General features: G+C 40.4%; 1 long non-coding RNA gene across 1 annotated transcript in view; it reads left to right on the top strand.

The window, feature by feature from the left end:
• LOC109307352 overlaps nt 1–26650 on the top strand; it is a 33851-nt gene extending 7201 nt beyond the window's left edge. Inside the window, exons 2-3 of the long non-coding RNA XR_002100242.1 lie at nt 25972–26089; nt 26536–26650. This is a non-coding gene — a long non-coding RNA (uncharacterized LOC109307352). The remainder of the gene's footprint in view (nt 1–25971; nt 26090–26535) is intronic.
• Nucleotides 26651–27602: the final 952 nt, after the last annotated feature.

The raw sequence follows: 27602 nt of genomic DNA, 5'->3' as shown, positions 1-27602 counted from the left end.
GCATGGCCGCATGCAAAGCTGACCTGGCTCCAAGGGGTCCCACAAAGTGCGGGGCCCAGGGCAGTCACCCAGATTTATGTCCCCCCTAGAGAAGGCCTTGGTTGTTGCTGTGTTCCTCCATGAAATGTTCCCCAATGCTATTTGCTCTAGAAGAGTTTTAGGACCTCATACTTACAGTGCCATTTATTTAAACCTATGGTAAAAATCTAATTACTTAACGAAGTCCTGTTTCTATGGAGCATTTGCTTCCCTAAAAGGCCTAATTTGAGGCCCACTGAATTCAGAAGAGGGTACATACAAGTGCTATTTCAATTGATTGAATCACATTTCTCTTCATAGAAATGCTGGGTGTATGCCTAAAAATGGTGCACACAGTGGAAACTCAATCCTCTTGTGATAAGGTCTAAATCTAGATCCATCTGAGTTAGACAGTTGTAATGAATTCTCTGATAGTTTCTTTACTGGTAGAAGTTCCCCACTGTCCTCTGGCATCCCAGTGGGTATTGCTTTACCTCCCTCCCCTCCAGAAAGGGACTGTCTGTGACTCAGCTAGATGTCACTGCTCCAAAAAGCTACCTGTCACACCCTGTGAGGCACAAAGTTAGCACCTATATTTGCATGCATGTGCCTCAGGTATCAGCTTGAAGTGAGGCACCAGGGGGCAACCCCCCCACCCCCGCACTTCAGATGTGGGAATGCAGAAGCAAGCTTTAAAATGAGAAGGTGAGAAACCCACTAAACTCCACTTTTACCCCACTGACACGGACCAGCTGCCCAACCCCCACATGTTCCTGGAGCCCTCCAATGTCCCCCCCCACCATGGACCTGATCCAACCCTTCCTACCCCCACAATTGCTGGAGCCCTCAACTCCCTCCTCCCCACACAGCTCCAGACCTTATCTGAAGGGACGGTCCCTATCAACGTGTTTGCCCATATCCAAACATACATAAAGTTCTTGGGTCAGAGGCAATATATTTTATTAGACCAACTAAATAATAGTAAAAAAATGCTTTATTTGCAAGCTTTTGGGCACATACACCCTTCTTCCGGCTGAGGAGAATTCAAAGATTGCAAAAGTCCTTTTAGGTAGAAAATAAATTCCATTTTGCACAGGGGAGGTAGAAGCTGGAAATGTATTCCCCGGGTATCTGAGAGTCCTTTTGTGTGAGTGTTGCTGTGTGATGTGCAGATTAGGCTGTCTTCTTCCCTGGGGGTGTCCAGTGTCAGAAGCGGCCAGGGAGGTGAAAAAAAATCCTTCTTTCTTGTTTAGCAATGAAGTTTACTTTTCCAAACAGCTAAAATATGATATCTTCCATGTTTTAGGGATCTGTTTTGTAGCCATGTTGGTCTCAAACTGGTCTCAAACCAACAAAACAGATCCCTGCCCATATCCAGAGACTTTTTACTATCTTCAGTGAGCTTTGCTTCAAGTCCAGAGGGAAAGGACAAATGAAATATGAAACAGATCTTTTGTGGTCCATTGCAAGGCTGAGATCAGTGAACATTTACCAGAAGTAACTATTAAAGCCTAACCTACATTTCTGTTCATATGTAAGATCTAGCTGCCACAAGATCTTTATTGTACTACAACTGAGAGAAATTTTGAGTTAAAAAAAAAAATCCTCTTACTCTCTCCCTCCTATCCCAAAAAACAGATTTATTTTTAAATATGTGAAGGATTCCTGTGCTGTTCATCCAATTTTGGGGGAAGGATTAAAATCTTTAACAGTTTTCATTTGCCATATTTAAGTGTTACATACCAGCTTGTACCACATCTCACATTACTCCACAGTCAGGCATATCTTGCTCCTAGCATAAAAATTTTGCCTTTCTCAGGCTTGAAGAATTGTGTTTATCAACCAATGAATAGCATCAAATTCTGAATTCTGAGCTGCATATTTTGTAACTGTATTTCTGGCTTCAAAATTCTCAGCAGTTAATGCTTGTATGATGGATATTATGGAAATGTCTTAATTATTGAGAGAGAAATTTTGATGTAATCCTAGTCCAGCAAAATACGCAGCTTTGTTGAAAATTAAAACACTTTATGAAATAAGAAATTCCACCTGAAATTCTTTTCAGAAGAAAACTGGGGGGAAAGTTATGACATCAAAATGTCCTATTTTGAAATTTAGAATATTTCTATATTGGAAAAAAAAGTCACATGAACATTTAAAATTCTCTAGGATGTTCAATTCTGAATATATATATTGATGTACCCATCAATATATATATTCAGAAATGACCATCCTAGAGAATTTCAAAAAGTTCAGGTTTCATTCCCTTTCTGTCTGAAGACTCATTCTGAAATCGCAAAATACTTCTTTCCTCCAGACAAGGATAACCTTGTTACCCTTGCCAAGACAGCTGTTCCAATGAACAGTATTAGAAGTTATATTTAAATACAAAAAAGAGATATATGCATGCAGGCTAACACTCATTCACACTTTGAGCTGCTCAAATGTTGATCAGTTTTAGTGCTAGCTTGAATTTGGAGCAGTTGCACCTGTAGGCTAAAAACCTTTCTTGGCATGTGTACACAAGATGCTTACTGTGCATTAGCCTAATAACACTGTGCTAACATGGTGGTTAAAAACCATGCTAATAGCCTATTGAGCAATAGTATTAGGCTAACATGCAGTAACTTTAGTTACCATGCATGTATTAGTTAGTATTTCATTAAGCAAGTACTAAACTAAATATGCAGTAACTAAGGCTCATTAATGAACGTGTAGACTTATCATCTGACAGTCCACTAACTGCACATCTGTGACTTGTCACTAGAGGGCTGGTGAGCAGGAGCCTGACTAGAAGCTACACCTGTACATTGCCAGTACAGGGCTGGTGAGCCAAGACAGTCTTCTACTCTGCTCTAGGTTGGGTTGAGGGGGTGGAAACTCTCTGGGAGGCAGAGAGTTAATGGGTTGGGTAATGGAATGGGAGGTGGAAGGGAAATCAGGGTGAAGGAAGGATGGTACAGTGAAGGAAGTCAGCCACTGCAGGATAAAATAAAAAGTAAAAAAAAAAAAAGAATTTTAAAAAAAGGAAAGATTATGTAAATTAAAGAAGGTCACATGTTTTGATGAATTGGGATTTGGGTCTGTGGTATGTGGATTATGCTTCCTGGGGTGGCTGAGAGGTGTGAGAGTTGAAAGAAGGCACTTTGGAGAAGTACTGCCCCTGCCTGGGAAGAAAGCCTGAGCTCAGACACCCAATACAGCCCCCTACCTTGTTCACCCCCAGCTCAGCCCTCTTGAAGGCTGTTTGCACAGGGTTGTACCCCTGGGGTGGGAAGGTCACGCTCCTGGGTGCAGGCAAGGAAGTTGGCTTGGTGCCAGAACTGCCCTCGGGCAATAGAGTTCAAGGGGTAGAAAGTTTATCCACAGACCATGGGGGGAGGGGGTGGTAACTGTATCCTGGGATGCTAACGGATTGCAACTTGAGCAGCAGGGAGTAGCAAAACACTAATGGAATTCAAGCTGGGTAACACTGATAAGAGATAAACCTGTCCCGGAATGGTGTCACTTTAAGCTACCTAAAGCATGCTTAAAACTAGATTCAGGTGTTAATGTATGGACAATTCAGGGGTTAAGAGCTGCAGTAACTGCCTAAAATGAATGTGAAACAAGGCCCTCGTGCTCTGTAACACTGCATCTCATTTTGGACTTAGACCTGGTAGCAGTTTGATCTCTTTATTTAGAAAACAGCATGAAAACAAACTTTTTCACTTCACTTGTAGAAGGAAATAAAATATATGGATACAAATAGAGAGTTTCACAGACATAGTTCCTGTCTTTGGACATATAAGCAAGTACTGGGCTGTGTTGCTCAGCTTGCTTCTCTAATACGCTTGTGCTGTTCTCTCTCTTGCTCATCTCCTTTGAGTTGTTTTTAAACACTAGTATTGAGTAGCAAGACTGAGATTTCAACACTTTCGCAATGGTGACTTCAGAGTCAAAAATCCCTGCAAATGCTTGCTGTTAATTCAAGATGCATGGCCTAGCAAAACAGTGTAAGTCTTAGTTTTAATTTCCTCCAGCGTGACCCTTCCTTCAGAGCATACTGTGTTAAGTTAATCCTACTTCTTTGGGCTAAGATCCTGAAATTCACTAAGTACTCAGTGTGAAATTGTTTTTTGTGGGTCCTGATCCAATGGTCACTGAGATAACTGGGAATCTTTCCACTGACTTCATTGGGCTTTTAATTAGGGTCCATAAAGAGCTCTGCCACCTTGTGCACTAAGGGTGCTTCTACATGTGATGCTATGTTGCCAAAGCAACGCACTATGGCAATGTAGTGCCCACAGGTGTCTACACGTGACCAGCAGCTACCTCACCATAGTGATATGGTGCCCCATTACAGTGTGCCACAACAGCAAAGTAGCTGCTCATAATAACTGTGCACCACATGTACGGCACAGTACAGGCGGGTACTGCACCTTTTGGAAGTACTACTGCTCAGCACAGTAATAACATCGCCAGAGGGCAAAGTATAGACACACCCTAAGTTTCCTTGGTTGTATAAAATGCCACATGATAGTTAAAGTGAAAGGTAAAGTGTAGTTGTCTTTTTCAGTCAAAAGTGCAACATACCTCTTTATTAATCCCATAGCCAGAGTCTCAATTTGCCACACAAATGCTGAATCAGTCCACTGATATCCAGTTACTCAACATTTAAATCAGTAAATGAAAGAATAATTTATAATATTGGGTGCAAAATGACATCATTTGCTTTCACATAAAATGTATTAATGCATTAGTACAGGAAGTCAGAGCTCCAAGAGACAAAGAGTTAATTAGTACGCAGCTGAATACATAAAACAAAATAAATTATCCAGGACGTATTGTGCCCATAGAAGTGGTGCCAAGTGTAACTATTTTGATAAGCTGTCATCTGGTGGTGTTCAGTGACTTGCAGAGCAGATATAGACTGGTGAAAGCCTCCCTTGAGTCTAACGCTGTTGATGCTGTATAACCTTAATTGAGATCTGATTCCAGACGGTTCTCCCACTTCTGCTGTTGGCAGTCACTTCTACCTGTGGGTGGACAAAATTCCAGATGTAGTAATTCAAAACTCTAGTCCACCCTCCCCAGCCTGATGTCCAACGGGAATGCTTAAAATTAAAACTCTTTGGAAAGATTAAAATGGAACTTGTCATCTCTTCTCAGGAAAAAAATAATAAACTGTATAATTTTTTTTTAAGCAAACAAGACCCAATGTGCTTATGTGACAAATTGAATACCAGATGCACAGCACCAAATCTAAGCATTTAAAAAATGAGAGCCAAACAAAACAGTCAGCTCTGCCTCTCTTTACCTCCGCTGCTATTGAAACAGTCAACATGTGCATAACTAAACATACATAGTACATCAGCAATTGGAAGCCAACCATCTTTCTAATAATAATTAGAATACTAATAGTAATTGTGAGAATTATAAATACTGTTAAGCTGTACATACCAAGAGCATGACTTAGCAAAAACTACTTCCAGCTGCTAGGCTTCACAGTCCCAGAATGACTGGGTTCAAGGGGCTTACACAATGTGAAAGCCAGATGCATCCATTTTCTTTAATGGATCTTAGATTGTAATTCCATCTTGTGGTTCTGATGACATTAACTTCAAGGGTTTATGGTAAGAAGAATATTAATGTCACCAGAACCTCTCAATGGAATCACGATCTTCTGTGTACAGCTTAATGCTTCTTCCTTTATATATTCTAAAGCAAGGGGAAAGTGCCATTCTTGGGTTTTTTTTACCACTTTCTCCTCCTATGTAGCCACTCTCATCACCTTATCCTGACTCCTGCTTATGCTACATCTTTCACTTTTATTAATACTTATAACTTGCTGCTTTGAAGCTGCTAGTTAGTTGTGTTTTCAATAGGACATGTCAGGTTTTTTTCCTCTCTCCTTTTTAACTTTGTTTTAAAGAAACACATTTAGAAGAGAAGATTTTCAAAGGCACAACATGGAATTAGGGGTTGTAGTGGCAAAGTGATAGGGCTCCAAATGCATGAGTTCAAAAGCTGCTCTGGGCTCTTGCAAAAGGCTTCACCTGCTTGGCCAAGGTGTGAATAGATAACTGGTCATTCAAGCTGAGGAGCAAAAGTTGGACATGAACGATCTGACCAGCATCCCCTGTGTGCTGCCAGCTGAGAATGTGCTGTGCCTTAACTATGCTAATCCAATCGGCTGTTAGGGTTGGACTTTCCAACCATTCTTGACTTTCAATAAAGATTCAGTGGGCCTAACTGAGAGTGACACATTGTCTGATTTACTTTGGCTTGTTTAAATTTATGGTAAATGATTAAAAACCGGTACCATTCCCAGTAATTTTTACTAAAAGAGATCTGGCAGGAGTTTACAGTTTTAATTTTTGATTTACAATAAATTAGATGGGTTTTTTTTAAATGCTTTGATTATGGCTTCTCAATGTATCATAATTGCGCACAATCAGTAAACAGTATTCAGATTCCATACCTGTTTATATTGTACCAATCCTATTTAGTTCATCCTGTGATTATAATACTATGCCCATATTGTGCCATCTATTTTAAATGGCATACTCCCTGAAGTTCCTTGGTGAACGGTTACTTAAAGTGGCTGAGAAAATAAAGCCCACATTGAAAGTGACTTCAGTGGGCCAGGTCTTGAACTGGTTCAGGTAAATTGGTTTACCTCTATTGGTAGTGTAAGTGCAATGTTACAGCAGGGGTAAGCAAATTATGGCCCACAGGCCGGATCCAGCCCACCAACAGATATTATCCAGCCCATGGGTGGACAGCCACCAACTCATTGGATCTGGCTTGTGGGCACCTGGTGGCTCTGGTGGCCCTGTGGTGTGGGGTGGGTGAATGAGACTGCTTCTACCCAGCATCATCAGCCCTTGATGCAGCAGCATCTGCTGTGGACCCAGGTGGGGCTTCTACCACAGCAGGCGAGTGGCAGCATCAGCTGTGCATGCGGTCAGTAGGTTTAAAAGCCCCAATGCAGAACTTTCTGACAGTGTCCACAGCTGACCCCATTACCCTCATGGAGCAGTGGAAGCTCTTGCCCGGAGCCCTGATACAGAACCTGTCAGCAGCATCAGCTGTGGACCCAAAAAGGAGCCTCTACCACACTGGGTGGGTAGACCACTGACAGCTGTGAGACCACTGACAGGTTCCACATCAGGCTCCAGAACCTGCCCTCAACTGATGTTGCCACCTGCCCACCATGACAGAAGTCCCTGTCTGGGTCCACAGCTGAGCTTTGGGTCTCCTGCTGAACTACAACTCCAGCTGGGTTCTGCACAAAGCAAGGAGGGGGGAGGGAGAGATTAATGTGGCCCTCAACAGGTCCCCAAAACTCATTTAGTGGCCCTCCAGGCAAAATAAATGCCTGCCCCTGTGTTATAGCCATGGTAGTCCAGAAGTTATGCAAGAGGCAAGGACTCCTTAGGGTGATATCCTTTATTGGACCAACTATGTAGTTGGGATAGAGTTAGACAAGCTTTCAAATGCAAAACATTCTTCATCAGACCTTTACCTCTAATGGAATGTATTGACATCAGTACAAGATTTAGCTTTCCCAACCTGCCCTTCCAGGATATGTCCAGTATATTTGTTTTTCTAGTAGTGGTTAGGCAGGCATTTATGGTTCCTCAATGAAGTATGCTGTAGCATATTAAAACTACACACTTCTTGTGCTCTCTTTACCGTATGTGAAGGGAGTGTCATTTCTTTAAGTAGATGCCTTTTCTCCAGTGTTAACAAGAATATACATTGTCTTTTTTACAATGCTGTCAATACCAGAAAGCTTGGGGATAAGAAAATGAACTTTTTAATACTGAAGCCCTATAGAAAAAAAAAGAAATTCGTGGTTTTCCGTAAGTGAACTGCATGATTGAAGTTGGACAGTTACTTAGGTCTCATTATGTGTGGTTAGTTTGGCTAAGAATAGACACATTCAAAGATAGACATCAATGTCTTAAAAGACACTCATGGGATAAACAACAGCTTCTTTCTTTAAGCCACTTAATGTTTTGCCATCAAATTAATATTTTATTATTCCTTGGAGCCTCTGACATGGTGTTTATGGTTTCAAGATGTAGAACAACACAATATCTACAAATATTAAATGGTGTCTTTCAAGACCATTGAGAGAAGGTGTTAGAACTACATGTTAAAGCATGTACATAACAACAGTAATTATCTATGGCAGTTACTATTAATATTGTAATGTGTATTTTAACAGAGTCCAGACAAAAGAAAAAATATGTAAATAAATAAAATTTCAAAATCACATCTCTATAGTATTGGCTTCCAGCATCATCCTAAAATATTGTGTTCAAAGCTGTTGATTGAGTCTCCTGCTGGTAAACTCATATTTTATAGCTCAAACCATTCCATATTTCACACAAAAGACTTCATAAAGGAGACAGATTTATAATTTTCTGTCACTAATCTCAAGATTATCAATTATTTCTTTATAGAACTTTTTGCATCGCTTACTAAAATAGGTATTCATGGCTTTATAGACCTTTTCTTTTTCATCAGTCACTCAGAAATAAAAGATTTATGAAGTCAAATATTTTTATCTTGCTCTGATTCATAGAAACACTTTGGTTAAAATTTGTGATGCTTCAATCAAGTAATAGCTCACAGGAATGCACAAAACTGTCATCATTAGAATTTATATTTTTTAATAATCCTAAATAGATTAAGCATTGAGATGGCATGAATACATAGGCTAGGACATAGAGATAGACTAATTTATAGAATTCAAAAAGGCCTTTTACAGATTAATTGGATATTCTGATTTTTAAATTCAAGTTCTTTTCTTTTTTCTCCTTCATAATAAGACTGCTGTTAATACTGACTTATTCTGAGCAAAAGTTACATTAAAGGAAAAAATAATAAATGTACGGCAATACTGAAAATTATTATAACGGCCAGAGCACATCGATAGCCAGTGTGTAGGATTACAGTTTTGACATAGTTGTAAAAATGTGTATCCACATTTAATGTTAATATAAATAGCTGGCCCAACAATTCAACACTTTTGCAGCACTTTACAAGTAGTCTAATTAACAAAAGTATAACAATAATCATCCATAACATTCACTATATTAGTCATATTTATATGTCTATATTAGTCATATTTTTTGAAAATTTCCTACTACTGCTAGTTCTGTTGTTGTTACTAACATTAGGAATTCATAATGTGATTGGGCCATTGCCTGCTAGAATCTTGTTTTGACAAGAGGTGCTCTTGACCTAATGAGCCCATTTTTAAAAGTCTTATCCCAAGCCATCAAATGCTGCTAGGCCACTACTGATGAAGTTTATGATGGGTTTGTACAGGTAATTCAAGGTAATGTATAAATGGATGTCCCTCTGTATAACGTGAAAACAGATGCCTGGATACATCTTATGCAGATCAAATTGTTCCTAGCACCTGAGGTATACATACAGACTTACACTAGTTAGGTTTCAGAAGTACTTTCCAAAGCAGAACTAACCAATCTATAACTGTTACCACTGAAAAACACGGTACGGCAGTTTGAGAAAACAGTGGAGAACTGCCTGATTAGGTTTCTTGCAAAGTATTTCAATAGGATGGCCCCATCAGAGCAAAGAGGGGTATGGTGGGTGTATTTACACATGCATATTAATGTGAAGCAATAAACTCCAGCACTTTATACAAGACAGCACTTCTGCGCTATAGTTTATCGCTCCCGGGCACCACGTTTACATGTGTGCCCAGGACCGCAGCACTTTGAACTGGGTCAGAGCAGCCTTGGCTGACAGGGGACGGGGAGGGAGGCCAGCCTGAAGCTGCTCTGACCTGGCTCAATGTGCTGCAGAGGAGCTGGCTGGGGCACAAGGGTGCTCCAGTATGGGGCTAGCCAGCAGGCACCCCCTCACTGAACCACCTTTGTGTCCCAACCAGCCGCATCAGTGTCTACATTTGCAGTGCTGCAGAGTAAAAAACTCCACAGCAGGATAGTATTTCTATTTACAAGTACTACCCTGCTACGGAGTTAAATCGTTTCCTCCAGCCTAATAGGGCCACATGTATAGACCCTTACTACAGACATTTAGACAAGACAGTTAGTAAAGAACTAATTAATTTACTCTGCAGGAAACATCTCATATAGAGTCACCAGGTTATTGGGCTTAAATCTGAGTTGAGGTCAAGTGTAGCACAGTGATGCAGGATATCAGAACAGAACAAAGTTGGGCATATTGGCAGAGAATAATGGTGTGAGAGAACACTGTTAGAATTTTAAAAAGAAGTGGGAAAGGATGTTTCCACTGAAAGAGAGAGGAATGAGACAAACCTCTTTAAAGAGAGAAGAGAGATCAAGCCAGGATCATTAGACTGAAGAGCAGTAAAGTAGTGGAGCGCAAGTGGGTGGAGATGCTGTGGTAGCAGAACACCATCCTGGCCTTGGCAGTGCAGGTCACGGATGACTGTTGGGTGCTGGACACTGTTCTGGCTCTGGTGGTGACCTTCTTGCTCCCCACTGGCTGGTCCCTGACCCTACCCCACCTGCTTCCTGGCAGCCACCTGCCACCCAACAGCAGGCCCCCACCTGGGCCTGGAAGGAGGTCCTGCACTGCCTCCAGCAGCAAGGTCAGGACTGCACTCTGGCCCTCCTGGCCTTGGACACCAGCTGCTGGAGGGGGAACCACCCATGCCAGGGGAGCACCAGCCACCGTCACCGCTGGACGTGTCCCCCACCTGCCACATTTGCTACAGCATGTGCACCCATGGGGGAATGACCAAAAGCCAGGGTGCTAACCATCTGTCTGCAGGCTTTGCCCCCTAGCACCCCACCCCAAGACAGCACACAAAGGACATTGTATAAAGTTTTCAGAGGGAAGAAGGTATTTTATTGTTGGTGGGTGGTGGAGGGGCTCTGTTTGTTGGGGGAGGGGGGATGGAGAATCTGGGAAGAGAGGGGAGCTCTGGTTGATATGAAGAAAATAAAAGCTTGTTCTTCTGAGACGTGTGAGCATGGTGCTGGGGGTGGGCAGAGGGGATAGGGGGGTTCTTGGGTGGTGGTGCACTTGGGCTACAGTGGGGAGTGCTGGAGGAGGTGGTTGTCTAGTGCCTTCTGCATCTGGTGCCCTGGTCCCCCACTGATGGGTTCGTAGCCGTCCTGGGGCCTTGGCAGGGGTTTGGGGGTGCAGGCAGTGTTCCTGCTGCCAGGGATCCTCTACACATGGCACCTCCTTTGGCCAGTCCTCGCAGAACTCCTTCTGGGCCTCACAGATGTTATTCAGCACAAAGGCCACAATGATGACCCGGGGGAGGTTATTCTCAGTGAACTCAAGGTGCGTAATGAGGGTGCACCAACATCCATTCAAATGGCGGTGTTACTTTAAATTTAACGTGCCAAATCACGAGTGAAACCTTATAAAGGGGGATAAGGCAAAATGCTGCTTTTCTTGCTTATATGAATTAGACATAGAGGTTTGGACACACTACTCATATAGACGCACAGATTATCATGCACAAAACTTACACACAGGCGCACACAAACACAAAACAACCATTCCATTTAGACATTATAGTTACCAGCAGCAGTTGTTTAATAATAGCACTGGGTGGCCAGCCCTGGCCTTATTGAGAGAAGATGCAGATAGCAGGTAGGTTGGTTATTATGAGAGAAAGATCCTGTAGATAACAACTTGGAGTGGGGTGAAACAGACGTGTCTGTGCTTTGATGAAACAGCAGCTGAGAGAGAGACTTGCCCAACTTGGCATTTTCAAAGTTCTCTTTTATAGGGGTTGGCATCCTTTGTTTCAGTGCTCTGGGGTTTTTCCATACCCAGCTTCTGTTTTTGGAGTTGTTTTGGGGGGGGGGGGGTTTGTATTCAGCTTACCTCGGCCTGAGGTCAGTTTGGTCATCAAGATTAGTATTTTAGCCTTGGAGTGTCCTTGCTGCCCATCTGGCAGGATGGGTGCATTCCTTCTCCTCATTATCTTTTTGTGCCCTAGGCCTGAAAGGGAGTCTTCAGACATTTATTAATTAGTTTACTGACTCGTAACTTACATTTGGTGCTTTGTTGCTTACATAAGCAGTTAATTTTTTTTCTCCCATCTCTATGTTATTTTCTTACCATTCACCCTTTTACACACACTTATACATAAAGGCTATGCAGAGTTTATTCACTTCTGCCAAGCAGAAAAATACAAAACGCAGTTTTCAAGTCGCTTACAGGACAAGACTAACATGGCTACATTTCACTATTATTACACTGTATGTTAACATAAGCTACATTAATTCAGGGTCTGCTACAGCTGAAGGCACACTCCACCAGGGCACAAATCTGGCCCAGGCTTTGGTTAAAGTATGCCTGGCAAGGGTCCAGGTAGCCAGGGTAGGACTGTATAAACCACAGCAGAAGCATGTAGGCAGGGTCCTCAATGAGGAGAGATGGAACCACCACAGCACCCAGCTGCAGGTCTGGCACCCCCAGCACAACTGATCACCAGGACCAGCAGGCTGGAGTTCCTGAAGATGCAGATGTCATGTGTGCTGCCCACCCAGCTGGCACTAGCATGCTTGAAGTCTCCATGGTGGTCCACAATAGCCTGGAGCACCACAGAGTGAAAGCCCCTCTGGCTGTAAAAGGGATGGATCTCCATGAGGTGGGCAGGTGATGGGGATGTGGGTCTCATCCAGGGTCCCAATGCATTGGGGGAATCCCATAACACAGAACCCCACCACTACTGCCAAGGGGTCATGCATGTGGATCACGGTGTCCTTCAGTGTGTCTTGGAAGGTCTCAAGCACCTCCAGGATGGCCTCTCTGGTGGCTGATGTACCACAGGCTGGCAGATATGGCCAGCTTAAGCAAGGTGAGGGACAGGTGGGTATCCATGGTGGAGGGTGGCCTCATGCCAGTGTCCTACCACTCCAGGTGTGGCTGGAGCTGCTCTAGGAGATCCTGGAAGGTAGCCCATGAAGGCCTCAGCCACTGCTCATCATCTCAGGTATACAGGACAACATGCTGCCACCAGTTCTCATTGGCCCAGTGGTCCCAGAGGAAGCAGGGATGGACACCAAGGAGAGCAATGGCAACCCCAGTGGTGACATCATGGAGTCTGTCACCAGTGTCCCTGCTGGGATCCAGCCTGGCAGATGGGTAAAAGGCAGCAAGTGAGCAGCAGTGGCCCTGGGACAGCACACGGCAGTCTGGCAGATGGTTACTGTGCTTGGAGGATCCAGGAGGTGAGAGATGGCCATGGGCCAGGTGGCTCTCAGCACACAGGTCTTCAGGATCACCACAGTGGCCAGCAGGAGCCTACAACACTGGTCATCGCTGCCAGGGGCAGTGGCTGGAGCACTCATAGCATGAAGATACAGAATGGGCAAAGAGAGCACTATTATGTGCTGTCTCTGTGCTGGGAACACTGCTCCTAGGCATGGAAGTGGCTAGCCAGAGAGCAGTGAGCAGGGCTGGCTTTTGAAGAGGGCTGCTGAAACCTGGAGCTCCCCCTGGTGGCCGCAGGAAAATGAGAAAAAATATAATCAAAGAACTTTCAAATATTTTTTCAGATAGAAATACATCCAACTAAGGCCTCCATTCTTTACAAAGTACAATGCAAGTGACTGGGCTAGGTTGGAGTAAATGTTTAGTAGCCAATGAATGGAGTCAAATAACAAAGGTTTAATCTAATTTCTCATTGTATCCTCAAGCAAAACATTTCCTTTTAATGCCTAAAAAATCTTTTGTTAGAGTGAAAGGAGGAGAATGCCTTCCTTTGAACAATGTTTGGTGAGTTTCTGAGTAGTGATATCTGTATATTACTGGAGGAGTAATGAAAGGAAAATCAATGTACTTCCCTACTTGTGAAAGAAAAGGAATGAATGATATCACGTGAATAGAAATTACTGTGCATTAGTTGAAATGTCCATCTTTGACCAACTATTTCTCTTCTTCAGCTTGTTACCCCAGTGACCTTTGGATTAGAATATCCTGGAAAGGAGCATCCCAAAGATGGCATAAGACTACATACAGATGTTCAAAAAGCCCAAGGTAGAATCAGTCAAACTTAGGTGGGTTTCTCTAACTGATACAGGTTAGTTCAGGAGCAAACTGAACACATGTTCACCCTTTGGCTGGGGTGGGGGAGGACACAGGCTGCCTGCACTGGCCAAGACCAGCAGGTTGGGGGTGCTCCTGTATGTCTCCCAGCAGGTTCCCCATGCTGCCAGAGACTGCAAAGCACAGCCACGCACAGCTGAGTGGTCATGCCACCCTTGATTGGCTGCTGGGCATGGCAAGACACCGCTCCCCCCCATCCCCATCATCATAAACCACAGGTATTTGACAACTGCGGGCAGCAGCGACAACCATGCGTGCCTGTCCTTTGTAGGCCAGTCATGCTCCCTGGGGCTGTGCTCACTTAAGAGGTCATGGGGGTCTCTGGGTGGGCTCCTGCACACCACCCCAGGGCTCCCCACACCCTGGTGAGTAGACACTGAGCTTCTGTACTGTTATGGGATCAGACTGGTTTCCAAGCACTTATACCTGTAAAAGTCTGTAAAAGTCAGTAAATGTCTATACTTTGCCTAAGACACAGAATAGGATTATCAAGTCACTTGCTGTTTAAAAACCTCTATTACTGTCTGCTGTGGCTGGTATATGTCATCTACACTCATGTAACCTTAATGCCCAGTGCCGTATCTTACTGCTGCAGAACAAAATGCTGAAAGTTTGCTGTTTGACTTTTCAAGGAAAAATAATTTATGTTATCACCAAATAACCCATTTTTATTTGTACATTTTTCACAGCAAAGTGTTGCTTCATAAATATCTCTCAAGTTGTAGGGTGGATGTGGTAGATGTTTCCTCCTACCTTGTTTTCTTCCTCCTTAGTTTGACCTTCATCCTCAACCTATTATTATAGAAATAATTTATTATGAGGTGCTCCATTTTAAGTATATTCCACCTATAGTAAGTATAACTCTCTATCTGGGAACCACAGTGTGGGATGTTTCTCATGATAAAATTATTTGTAATCAGGGGAATTAGTTGTGTTGTGTCTCAGAGCCATGGCACAACAGTGCTGCATCACATGGAATTAATTACTGGAGCAGGAAACCCTATAATAATACCCCATGCACCTGAAAGTGTTCTGGTTATATAATCAAAGTCCCTTCCACAATCTATTTTCCAGGCCAGGGTTTAGGAAGACCTTGTGTATTAGCACTAGACAGGTCAGGTTGTGTTTAGTTATTCTGGGAGCTGCAGTGCCAGAGGGAATTACAAGTTCTGTCTGTGTCCAGTAGCCTCAGTAAAAAAAAAATCCCATTTGTATTCAGTGCAACTTCCTCTTTATCTCAGGGGACATTACATTATAGACAAATTATTTTTAAGAAATGAGGAAAGTGTTGTTCAGCTATTCAAGTATAGTTCTGGTCCATCTGTAAAAAAAAATAACCTAACTATGAAATCATGGCAAATATCTTGAATAAATGTATACATGAAAAGCTACAATGAAAAATACTAATCCATTACATAAACGTGTAAAACAATTAACAGCCAAGGAATTCCCCCCCCCCCCCCAAAAAAGGAAACATTTAGTCTAACACTTCTACAGGCAAACAAATAAAGTACAAACTTTGTGATTTAAGGAAAAAAACATGTTAATATGTAGAATGCCAGTATGGTATCTCAATTTAAATCTAACCTGAAAATTTTTCTATTTGCAAGGACTATTCAGATTTGGCTTCTTCCTCCTCCATTTTATGAAGGACTTTGAACTGCTTGATGTTAAAAAACAGTATATAAATTGAAACTGAATTATGTTTCAGAGCAGATAAAGATATTGAAAATGCAAGAGAGAAAAAAAACTTTTAAATGAGACACACTGTAAATGCAAACCACATTAATCCAAGAAGTTTTGTTTTTTAGTTCTGCTGAGGGAAGAGAGAAGTCAAGGAGGAAGTTTTAAAGAATATAAGTAGGGATATGAAACCAAATCACAGAGGACGGTACAATAGTTGAATAGCAAATGAAAGCACATACTGTCAGATGAGTCCAAGAGACCAGGCTCTAAGCCAGCAAATATGGTTGCAATATTAAAACAAGGGATGAAAATCATCAAGGAAATTATAGGCACATTACATGCGTGCATAGGGGGGAAAGTAAGGGACTCGTTGGATGAATGCATGAAGGGTTATATTTTATAGAGTGTACAAAATACTCCAGGTTTGGCACAGTTTATACAGGACAGTAGTCAGGGCCATCCTGTATACTGAATGAAATCCTGGCTACATCGAAGGCAATGTGAGTTTTGCTATTGACTTCAGTGAAGCCAGGGTTCTCTCAATAAGGACAAGCGTGTGTATTAGAGCTTGTAAACAATCTATCTTTCCTGAGTACTTATGACCCCATTTCTGCATGTCCCTCAATTGCCAATGCATCATCTTTACAAGACCCCTGTGAAGTAGAGAAGCACTATTATTTCCATTTTACTGCAAAGGAACTGAGGCATTATGACAGAAATGACTTCTGACAAGAAGGCTGTAGCAGACCAGGGAACTGAGCCTGGGTCTCCTGAGCACTGGCATAGTGCCCTAACCATCAAACAATTCTTCCTCTCTGTATCAGGGTTTTTCTCCAGAACATCTGTCCCGGATTCCAGCATTCTCGCCTTAAAGAGTTACTTTCACCTTGAAGACAGGGCTAATAAGCCAAAACTACTACAGTGATTCAGCAGGAATTAATCAGCTTTTAGAGTTAAAACCCTCCTGCTAGTGGGGATCAACAACAACCCCTGTCATCTTACTACAGTTATGATCGCCAAACCTATTTTTAATGTACACTGTTACCAATTAATACAGTTTTTGATCATATGAATCATACAATTTTTGTTACAATTCATACCGTCTGTGTTCCATTTCTGCATCAGTTAAATAGCGCCATAAGAAAGGACAAGTCCTTTGTAAGAATAAGATTTCCTTCAGAAATTTCTTCACTTCAGATTATTGTGCTGTCTTTGAGTTACAGATTAACATTTTATATCTTAAAACCAGAAGGGCCAGATTGATATGAGTATTTTACATCAGTATGAACCTAATAATAACCCTTTTCCAATGTAATACTGCAATACTTTCCATTCTTGGCCTATATCTATTACATAGATTTTAAATAAAATATATACAAGTTAAAAAATATCTTTCCACAACAGTTTTCAAATATATGGTATAAAAATTACATGAAGTTCTATTGCGGTACAAAGATTTTATTAATGTTATATTGGCTAAAGTGACTCTGGCTGAGTCATGCAAATAATATAGTCCATGTGTGTATGTGCAAATAACTTATCCTTGTGGTAGGTTCCCGTCAGCATCTCAGCCTTTTGGCTAAGATCAAGCATTTTTAGCACCAAGAGGAGGGTGTCAGGGCTGGCTGTGGCCTTCCCAGTACCAGCCTGGTACTGCAGTGCTGCCCGGCCCAGTGCCAGTTCCTGTGAAGGGAACATTTGCCTGTTTGCTTTTAAGGGCCAAAAAAAAAGGTTCTTGTCAGTATGTTTGCCCAATATGGGCTGTGTGTTTTATAGTCATGCTCAGTGTTGCCTACATTTAATCAGCTTCATAGCTGGTTTCCATTACTGAGCACATACAGCTTTTGGCAGCAGTTTCATGACAGATGATATATTTAATGAGATGTCCTTGTATGCAAATATAAGATGAGGGGCTTTTTTCCCCATGTGGATTGGTGGGAGGACCTCATCTTGTATTTGAATAAATATGGTACCCTTTTAAGTTCATATATGAACTTAGGAATTGCTTTAGTGTCATTACATACCCTACCCCATTCTTGATAGTGGGTAAAGAAGAGCTAAAAACAGTTCTTGAGTTATAGAACTTTATACACTGTTACCCACTGATCTTTTCCATTCTAAAGCAAAATTAGGTATTTTAATTTAAAACCTCTCTATTGACTTACAAAATCTTTCACATGCCAGGAAAAGATTTTCAGCACAGCATTTTTAATGGAGAATATCTATCTAATTATTCTGGATTTTCTTTGAGATAGCTGAAAGTAAGACTGATAATTTCCATACAGATGTTTGAAAGCCCATGAGATACTATATGCAGTTAAGATACTACATCTGGATCCATAAAGGTTTGTGGGCACTTCGCTTCTACTGAAATAAATGGCAATATGGGTAAATATGAGCTACTTTACCTTTGTTCATCTATGCCTAAAATCTTTTTGAAAAAGTTTACACATAAATCAGTAGATAAAACGATATTGACCTGGAAGTAAAACAAATTACACATAGAAAACAACAAGGTGCTACATGTGAATATAAATACTATAAATAAAAAGACATTCAGGCTGTTTTCAATAAATCTAAGGGAATTAGGTGCTCAATTCTCACTGAAAGACAGAAGCAAATTCCTAAGTTGCTTATGCTCTTTTGAAAACACTGATAAATTTCCCCATGTGCTAAAGCTGAAATATAGTAGAGAATTGACTAGATAAAAGAATCCATTTTTGTGGTAGAATATCAAGATATAAACCACAAAAACATTGAAAGCTTTCTTAAACACGAGTGTCTGTGAGAGATATAGACTAGCTGACAGAGGTGGTTTGTTTGTGCATTAAGGTCAATGCACCAAACAGGTTTATACCATATCATCACATCATAAGCTAAATCTTCTGAGAACAAGGCTTAGCTTTGATGAAGGGATCTTTCACACACATGCAAATGGGAATAAATCACTACAGAAATGCAAAAGGTTCCTTCGCATATTGGTGATGATACTGCATACCTTGTAATTTAGGGTAATATGGGAAAGTTTTTTAACCTCTTACATATAATATAGGATTCAGCACAAGAGATGATAAAGGAATCCAGAAAACATGGCAAGAATGTGAGGCCATAAGAGAAAGGAAAAGTATTTTGAAAGAAATAAATATCAATAACATTTCTTGCCACTGAAGTTTTAGCTGATACTTGTCTTCTGAACGGGTACCACCAGATTAATAACTTGGACTTTTTTCCTAGAAGTTTTTTTAATATTACTTAAGCATGCGTTTAAAAATATATACTTAGGCCCCAATCCTGAACACATTTATGCACAAAGCTAACTTTCCTCTGTTGATTTCAATGAAAATATTCATAATAGTACAGTTGAGCACTTGCATAAAGTTTGCTGGATTGGGTTCTTATTGAAACAGAAAGAATCATTGCAGCATCTGGTTAAAATTTACTTGCCAGTTTTCCTTAAATTTGATCAGCCTGGTGTCTTTTTCTAATAAACTGCTCACAAATGTTTGCTGTATTAAATGACAATTTTAAGGTCTAAACCATTTACAAAATAGAATCCATTTAAATCTTTTATTCTGGCCTTTGTGATTTAATAAAGTTTGTTTAGAGATCATCCTTGAAAGCCACATAAGAAACTTTGCACAATAAAGCCAGACCTACAAAATTTATGCACATGAGGAATTTAAGTAAGTCTGTGTGTTCAGGGGTTTTTTTTGCAAGCTTAAGTCCTAATTTTGCAAAGGTAAGAAACTCGGCACAAATTGTGTTTCTTGTATTCCAAAACTGATTCCATTCTGCAGTCAACAAGCAATGCTTTTTTGTTGAATAGTCACCCCAAACATTCAGGGCGTGGGCTGACAGGAATGTTTTTCCTGAAGAACAAATACAAAAAGGGTGTTCAAATTTTAAGTAATTTTCTGTCTCATGGAAAAATCTGTGATTTCTGTTTTTTCCATTCCAAAAGCAACATAAACAAGAATTTTCAAAACTATAATATTCCAGCAAAAAATACACACTTTAGTTTGATTGAAATATTGTATATCACGTCAATATATAACATTTTTTAATGGAATGCTTATATAATACATATTATAAAATAAAATAATTGAAAAACAAACTAATTTTGAAATGAAAAACCGTAAGTATTTCATTTTGCTAAGGAACATTTTGATCTTTTGGAATGCTTCATTCCATTTTTTTTTAATTGGTCATAACAAACGTATTTCCTTCAAAATTTTTGTTTTCATCAATTCAGCATTTTCTGCCAGAAAAAATGTTCTAGTGTAAAATTTCCAATCGGCTCTATTTAAAATATTGAAGTAGTTCCCCTCATATTTTTATGTACTTATATATCAGATCAGTAGCGTACATTGCTTTACAGATTATTTTCAGTTAATATCTTAGTGATATACGCCTATCTCCACAAAAAAAAAAAGCTTAGCATTGATATAGTTCTACTGACTGGGAAGGCATTTTTCCTCACAATCAGATCGCTTGGAACAAGACAAAAATCCAGCAGGGGTGCTCAGGAGTTGATGTTTAAAATGTGTCAAGTCTGTAAAAGGCACGTCTATTATATTTCACAGAAGGTTATGTTCCCTAATAAACCAGAGTTAGAAATGAATGTGGGTTACCTAAGACACCGGGGGAATAGACTAGAGATTCCTAATATCTTGTATGAGGAAGGAGATAACTTCCTTTTTCCCCCCAGCTCCTTATCTCTCTTACAGGACAAAGTAGAGACGTTTTAGCAAGCAGCTGGGAACCAGCTGGAAAGAAATTCCACTAGGTGGAAACAATTTATGAAGGAATTATAACCTGCTTTGTACCAGTTATTGCTGTAGTTCCCAGACAAGTTAAATTAATAAAATTATGGCCTAATTAAACCATTTCATTATATTTTGTCTTTTCTTTTCCTGTGTGCACTGGCCAACCATGGCATATGTGTCAGCATTAGCTGTAAACTCTTCTTAATGAAATATTATCTGATGAATACAGTTCTGTGAGCTATATCTATCTGACAAATATATTTTACCATCTCTTTTTACACCAGAAAGAAAGTAGAGGAATCCAAGCAAAAGAGAACCGTCTCCCAGCTTCTGACTTTTCCTAGAATGAGATTTTTCTCCAATGACAGAGAAGCAAGGGGACAGTGGCACTGAATACTAGATTAGTATTGTGTTGCCAGCTCTCAGGTTTTGTCTCAAGTCTCACAACATTTGGTGATTTACTTAAGGCCCCGGATCTTTTAGGCATGGGATTACATGAGAATCTCGGTGTTCATATTTAAAAAATTAAAAAGAAAAAAAAAGAAATTTCTTGGTCCTATGGTTGGAGAGAAATGCTTGGAAACCAGGGCTGCCTATAATACATGCTTGGAGGTAGGGGGAGGTGCATTTCAATTAGAAAGTTTCCTGCAGAGTGGCTCTAATGAAAACAGCTCACCATCATGTGTATTAAGCCGCCACCTCCGCATTTCAAAATGGCCACAGGGGCACTTTAACTAAAGCTCACTTGGCAAAGTTTAAAGTGCCCCCGCAGCCATTTTGAAATGTGGGGAATATTAATACATGTGACGATGAGGAGAAGCTGGAACGTTATAATCAGAGCAGACTCCAGTCATCGATTCGGCTCTGATGACTTGTAGTTAGAACGCCAACGAGCATGTCTGTGGGCAACCCAGAACCCTAAAGACAAAGGCAAAAGACAAAGGCAAACCCAGAAGGCAAATGAAGAGGCTGTTACATTTCTTATTTTTAAAAGCTCATGTATATTATTTTTTAAACCTCATGATTTATTACACAAGCTCAGTTTCAAGGGGGATCTGGCCCATTGGTTTTTAATGTATGATTTTTCAGAACAGGCAGTAGTGTACTTGACTGACCAATTCCAACCATGATGAGTGAGATTTTAATGGCAAAAGCAGCAGCAATTTGCAAGTGTAGTGAGCTCCCCTTGCAGAACACCAGTGCAAACAGCTGTACTGTAGACACATTCCCACAACTGCTTGTTGCTCATACTTGAGTTAATAGGACCGAGCACCTTTATTCATTCCTAAAATAATTTACTTAGCCTATCAATCAGAAAGCATTTATTCCAGCCCAAGCCAAGTGAAAAGAAATATTGAGGTTATCTTGCTAACAAAGAAAACTCCCTTATAACTTGAAAGGTACCTTTTCTTTTTGTTGGACAAGGTAGCCAACAAATGTTTAAAATGTTCCATCCAAGCAGTTTAAAAGAGATTAAAGGGTCCAAGCTATTCAGATGTTTGAAGTTTTTTTGTATGGACCTTATGAAGTGAAGGCACCCACACACACAAAGCCTCTTTTAAACTCTTGTGCAGATGTCAAGTATAATAACTAACCATGAACTTTCCAGAACATTAAGCAACATTATGTTAGCCTCTTCAAAACGGGTGAGGCAAACAGCTTGTTCCAACATCCTCCCACACATACAAACGTACTGACCTGGAGAGCTAGCAGAACATATAACAGCCTTGTAAAGGGCTTAACAACTTCCACACTCCCTTTGTGCACCTGGTAGGTTCCTTCCTCTGCCCAAGCAATACACCTTTTCACTCTTTATGATCCTGAGCCTTGAAAACATAATACAGCCTGTAATGCAACAGAACACTACAAACCATGTTAAAACAAAAGTTCGCTTCTGCTCCTGCGCCCTGCCTCCTAAGTGGGAGATGAGCGGGGTTGAATCGTAAGAAGAAAATCTAATTAAACATTTGGTCTTGCTCCTCAGATGGCACCTTTATTACAAATGTTAAGTCCAGATTGATGTCTCCTAGCCCCTGAAAACAAGGGGTTGTACCAGAAACGATGACAGATGCTTACATTTACCAGCATTAACAGATGCCACTTTAATAAAGATAGCATCAGAATGAACCCCCTGGTTTGAATTTCATAAAGTTTGTTAAGGAAATATTTTGGAGAGTGAAGGAGAAACTATGTTTTAATGATGTTCACATGTTTCCCCAAAGAATGAAAGCTGATATGTGCGGGCGTCGAAAGCATTACATGCTAATTTCATTAAAGTGGGGGAGGGTATTTATAAAAAGCACAAAAGTAAACGCTATTGACCCCACCGGCAAAAGGCCGAAAAGGAACCTGTGCTGGGAAGCTGAGACTTTTCGCCTTTCTGACAACAAAGTAGATGATGGCTGTCTTGAAAATTTATGGTATCATTTTATTTATAGCAGATGTCCCCTTAAAGCAAACATTTTTGCTTTATGCTACACAAATCTTACGGATAATTGCAAACGTAATGTGGAGTTTCAGTCATGCTGCAGACATCCACAGTATTTTCTATAATGGATTATGAACAAAAAGAAGGGGAAAATGCCCTGATACTGATCTATGGCTGAAAGATAAAGGGATAATCAAAACAAGACTTCTATCAATGCTTTTTAGAGATTTGTTTTAAGGAGAAAAGGTAAAAGTTGAAACTGTGTATGCAGTCCACTAATTAAATCATCATTTATCCCCAAAGAGTCTTGCAGTTCTGATGAAAATGACCATATGCCAAAGTAAGCCTTAACTAGTATACTTAGTTATGGCCATGGACCTAGGCCCTGAGATTTCATTTCGGATATTTTTACTGTTGTTAATTTTAGGGAAACGTTGTTCAAATCACTTGTTCTACCAAACTAAGTAAACCAAGCCCACACCCTCAATTCCATTTGCTCAGCTGAAACTATTTGCTAAGTCTCTTGTCTCTTTAAAGTATGGTGACCTTGTTAGCTACACAGTCACTGCTACGTTACATCGTACAGAAATTTCAATCTCTCAAGTTTAGCAAAGAAATAAAGAGCAATTAAAGTAGAAAATAGATTCTGCCAGAAAAGTTTCAGTCATAAATATAACTGGATAAAAAGAAATAACCATTTCCTCCATCAGGCTTTTAATTTTCCATGTTACAGCCCATCCAGTTTCAAATATAGAGCCTGATTCTGCAAACCCCTTGTGAACAGAACTCCTGTTGATGAAATGTTTGCTTCTCTAATTGTTCCCCTAATTAGTGAAGTTCAAGATGGAGTACTTCATGAATTTTTGGAAACTACAATACAAATGGATAAAACCAATACTTCTGTGGATTCACTGTTCATTATGCATGGATTGTAACAATGCACATTTCAAAAAGAAAGTCATTAAAGTAATGCTGCTGTTCTGTTTTTGCAGGTCTTCGTGACAGTTTAAGCAATAAAATGGTTTAATCTCTCTGGATTGCAACAACACAAATCTGTGGCAAAGACAGGAGATTGACAGAATTTGTAATAATATATTTTTACTTATGTCATAAATTTGTAATTTCAAGGACATGATTCTACAATGACCCCATTGCAACATTGTGTAGGCATTGTTCTACACTGATTTGCATTAATGTCTACAGAAGCATTTCCCTCACTAGGACTGCTTCAGAGAGGATGCTTGCTATTAAAATTCTGGTCACAGACAAGGGTTAAAATATCTCTAACCTTTACAAATGTATTATGTGGCACTACTGACATAGCTTTTATTCCAGATAAAATCTATAACAAATTCTTTGTGTGACAGGAGAAGAACATGATTCTGTATTAAATTCAGATGATAGAGATGCGTTCCTCTGCTTGTACTTTCAAAATGTTTTGGATATAATAACAATAGGATACGCTTTCTAGTCCATTACAGCTAGAAAACCTTAACATCTATTCAATTTGTGTTTGTCCTGATTTGCCTTGATAAGTTTTTCTTAAACAGAAGAAGAGTCTATAGCAACAGCATTAAGAATTCAATTAATTTCCCATGTTGGTGACAACAGTCAAAAGACAAGAAATTCATTTGTTAAGGCTGGCAACCTAAAATTAGCTAGTTGCAGTGGAAGTCTGGGTAGATACTGAACAGTTCACTAAATTTATAGTCTCTTTGTACAGTCTTGTATATGAACATTATTATCATTTGCTTGTCCATCTTTGCCCTAGGAGGGTAGTAATTTGTTCCTTGCTTATGTTACAGTAAAATTAGGATTCCCGGTGGTCAGCTCAGGTGCACTGCCCAGTGCTTCCTATGAAATACATAGATTTTATGTAAGTCCTATATGGCCTAACATTGTGCAAGATGCTAAGGATAATTTGTGAGGTATAAATGCATTAATTTTTAAGTTGGATAGATTGGTTTAATCTTGAAACCAGGGAGAGGAGAGTCTAGGGAGAGAGACAGCATGTCTTCCTTTCTTGACAATGGATACCTGGAATACAGGAGTTACGAAGACTAGCTTCACAGGTGATTCACTTGGTTTTGATGGGCAGCTAGGCTACATACAAAGAAGGAAACAGCCTACTAGTGTTGGCAAATATGGTACCAGAAAACAAAACATGGAGAGTCCTTCTTCCCATCACTCACTAAGGTGGAGAATTGATTGAGAGATCAAGTCAGGTATATTCACTGCATATTAATCAACTGGTAAGCCTATGGGAACTAGCTAGCAGGGTGGCATGTTGAGAAGCTTGGCTGTCTTCAGTTTTCATACTCTGGGTAGTGCTTCTGGGTGGAAATTTCAGACTTTGAAGTAAGATAGTTCCTCAGTCATGGCTAGTGCCTATTTACTACTAAGGGAAAATTAAGAGAAGGAGGTTTTCTTGTGTTGGACAATCCTATAGTCAGTGCAACAAGATTTCCTGAACAGTAGGGTTGATCTTAAACCAAATGAGATATCCTGAGGCCCATAACATATTAGTACAGGTTCTAGTTTCTGCTTATATAGAAAAAATGTGTTGTGCAATATAGGCTGATGCACCATACTAACTGCACCCCCTTTTCAAAACTGTAGATCCACCCATGCTTATGACTAGTGGCACCTGAATGCATATAACAACTGCTGAGAGATGAGTTCAGTATTTATTACATACTTGCCACAAACCAACAATATTTTGAAGAGTTCATGGGGTGTCATGAATGTGCTTTCTGATATCACACATATTGCCTCTCTGTATGTAACATCAAGCTGCATTTAGCCTTATCATTATTATCTCTGCATGAATTGTGGTATTTGATATGAATGTACTTTTTTTTGTTTCATGTTTTGGCCAGGAATGTTTAGTTAGGCAATGATTAACTTAATTTTCCTTCCCTATTCACACTTGGGAGAAGTAATCACTGAGAATTAACATCTGACATTGGTATGTTTAATAGCCAGTCAAATAGACCCTTGTGGACATGGTCTGATGCAACTGAGACAGGTCAACCCAGACAATGATAAATCTACATTTTTAAAAGGAGAGACCTGTAGCAAGAAAAAATACCTGGCTATTCAGGTAAGGACATATTTCATACTGGGGAAATTAAGTGAGAGATGGTATCCATAGAATATGTCTGAAAGGAAGTAAATATATCACAAATACTCCCTGGGTCATAACTGAATCAGGAAAGACTTTTGGTCTGCTAAATAGATACACCCTTGAGGGGAGAGAGAGAGGAGGACAGGGAGTTATATGTATAGGATGGGCTTCCTAAGACTCAAATGCATAATGAATATAAACGGCCAATGTAAGTAAGAAACCATACTTAAGCCTTGCCATAAGGACAAGGGTTCTTCCATGGTGGGGAGGTGGGGATGGAAATCTGTTATTTCTGAGCACATGACCAGATAAGAGTGTGATTTTTTTAGCTGGCAAAATACACTCCAAGAGCTGGCAAGACTTGGGTGATGTGGTAAATCTGAGGTGCTGTCGTCAGGGAGGTGATTTCTGGAGCATCTCAGTCTGTTCTCAGTGGCTGAGCAGCAGAAAGCAGAGGATGATTTGGGACTAAAGGATGTTCCTGAAGGTGTAACAATACCCCAGGTATGTCTCTCAAAGGTGCATCTCACTGAATCCAGGGTCAAGGTGAGTCATAATGCTATATGCTTTCTGTTTCTTCCCTTTCTTCTGGATTACGTGAATGGGTCAAAGGAGCTAGTAGTGACTGCATGTACAGTAGTGCAAGCATGAATTTGGGTCACTGATAAGTGGGTACTACTATATAGGAGTTTGCTGGTGAGCCTCAATAGTGTTGCAGCTCTGTCTTTACATCACTTGAGTGTTTGCTAAGGGTAGGCTTACTCACTACCTTCTTGGTAGGCAGATTGTGCCTCTTGGTGCCCCTCTGCAGGTCACTACTAGCCTGGCAGGGCTAAAGCTGACATAGCTATAATGAAGGTTGAATAGCAACAGACGTGTAGATAGATTATAGAGAGGTGGGGCAAAAAATTATGGAGAGCAAGTCCTAGATTGGTGCCCTGATTTGCAGCATCTTGCTGCACAGGGTTTGTCCTGCTTTAAAGCAGTATGCACCTGGGAAAGAACAGAGCCCTTTAGTAACCCTCAGAAAATTGCCCTTCCAGCCCTCCATATATATCTCTGCATAGCTATGTAAATGTAGACAGCAGATAAGTAGATATTTTGACATTAAGATATAGATGAATAGAAGTTAATGACTTTCAGAGGTGCTGAGAACCCACAGTTTCAATCAGACCTGATCCAAACCAATTAAAATCAATGGGAGAAGCCCCATTTATGTCAGTGAAGCTTGAAAAATAGCCATTGACTTCACAAGAACTTACAAATTCTCAGTATCTGTAAATCAGGCCAATACTGTAGCAAAACATGATCTTTCTAAAATAAAGTATTTGATCTGTGATAAAAGTACAATGTTTTCTGCAAGAACAGCAACTCTTAAGTTTCTGACAGGATGACAAAACCTTCCTGAAGAGAAACTTTTTCTGTTAACTTCATAAGTACTTCTGCCTGAACACTACAGCACTGGGCTCAGAATGGCTAAGAAGTGTCA

Source organism: Crocodylus porosus, unplaced genomic scaffold, assembly GCF_001723895.1.
Source record: "Crocodylus porosus isolate Cpor-Errol unplaced genomic scaffold, CroPor_comp1, whole genome shotgun sequence".
Taxonomy (NCBI): domain Eukaryota; kingdom Metazoa; phylum Chordata; order Crocodylia; family Crocodylidae; genus Crocodylus; species Crocodylus porosus.
The sequence above is the reverse complement of the archived record's forward strand: the minus strand, read 5'-3'. Positions and strand labels throughout refer to the sequence as shown.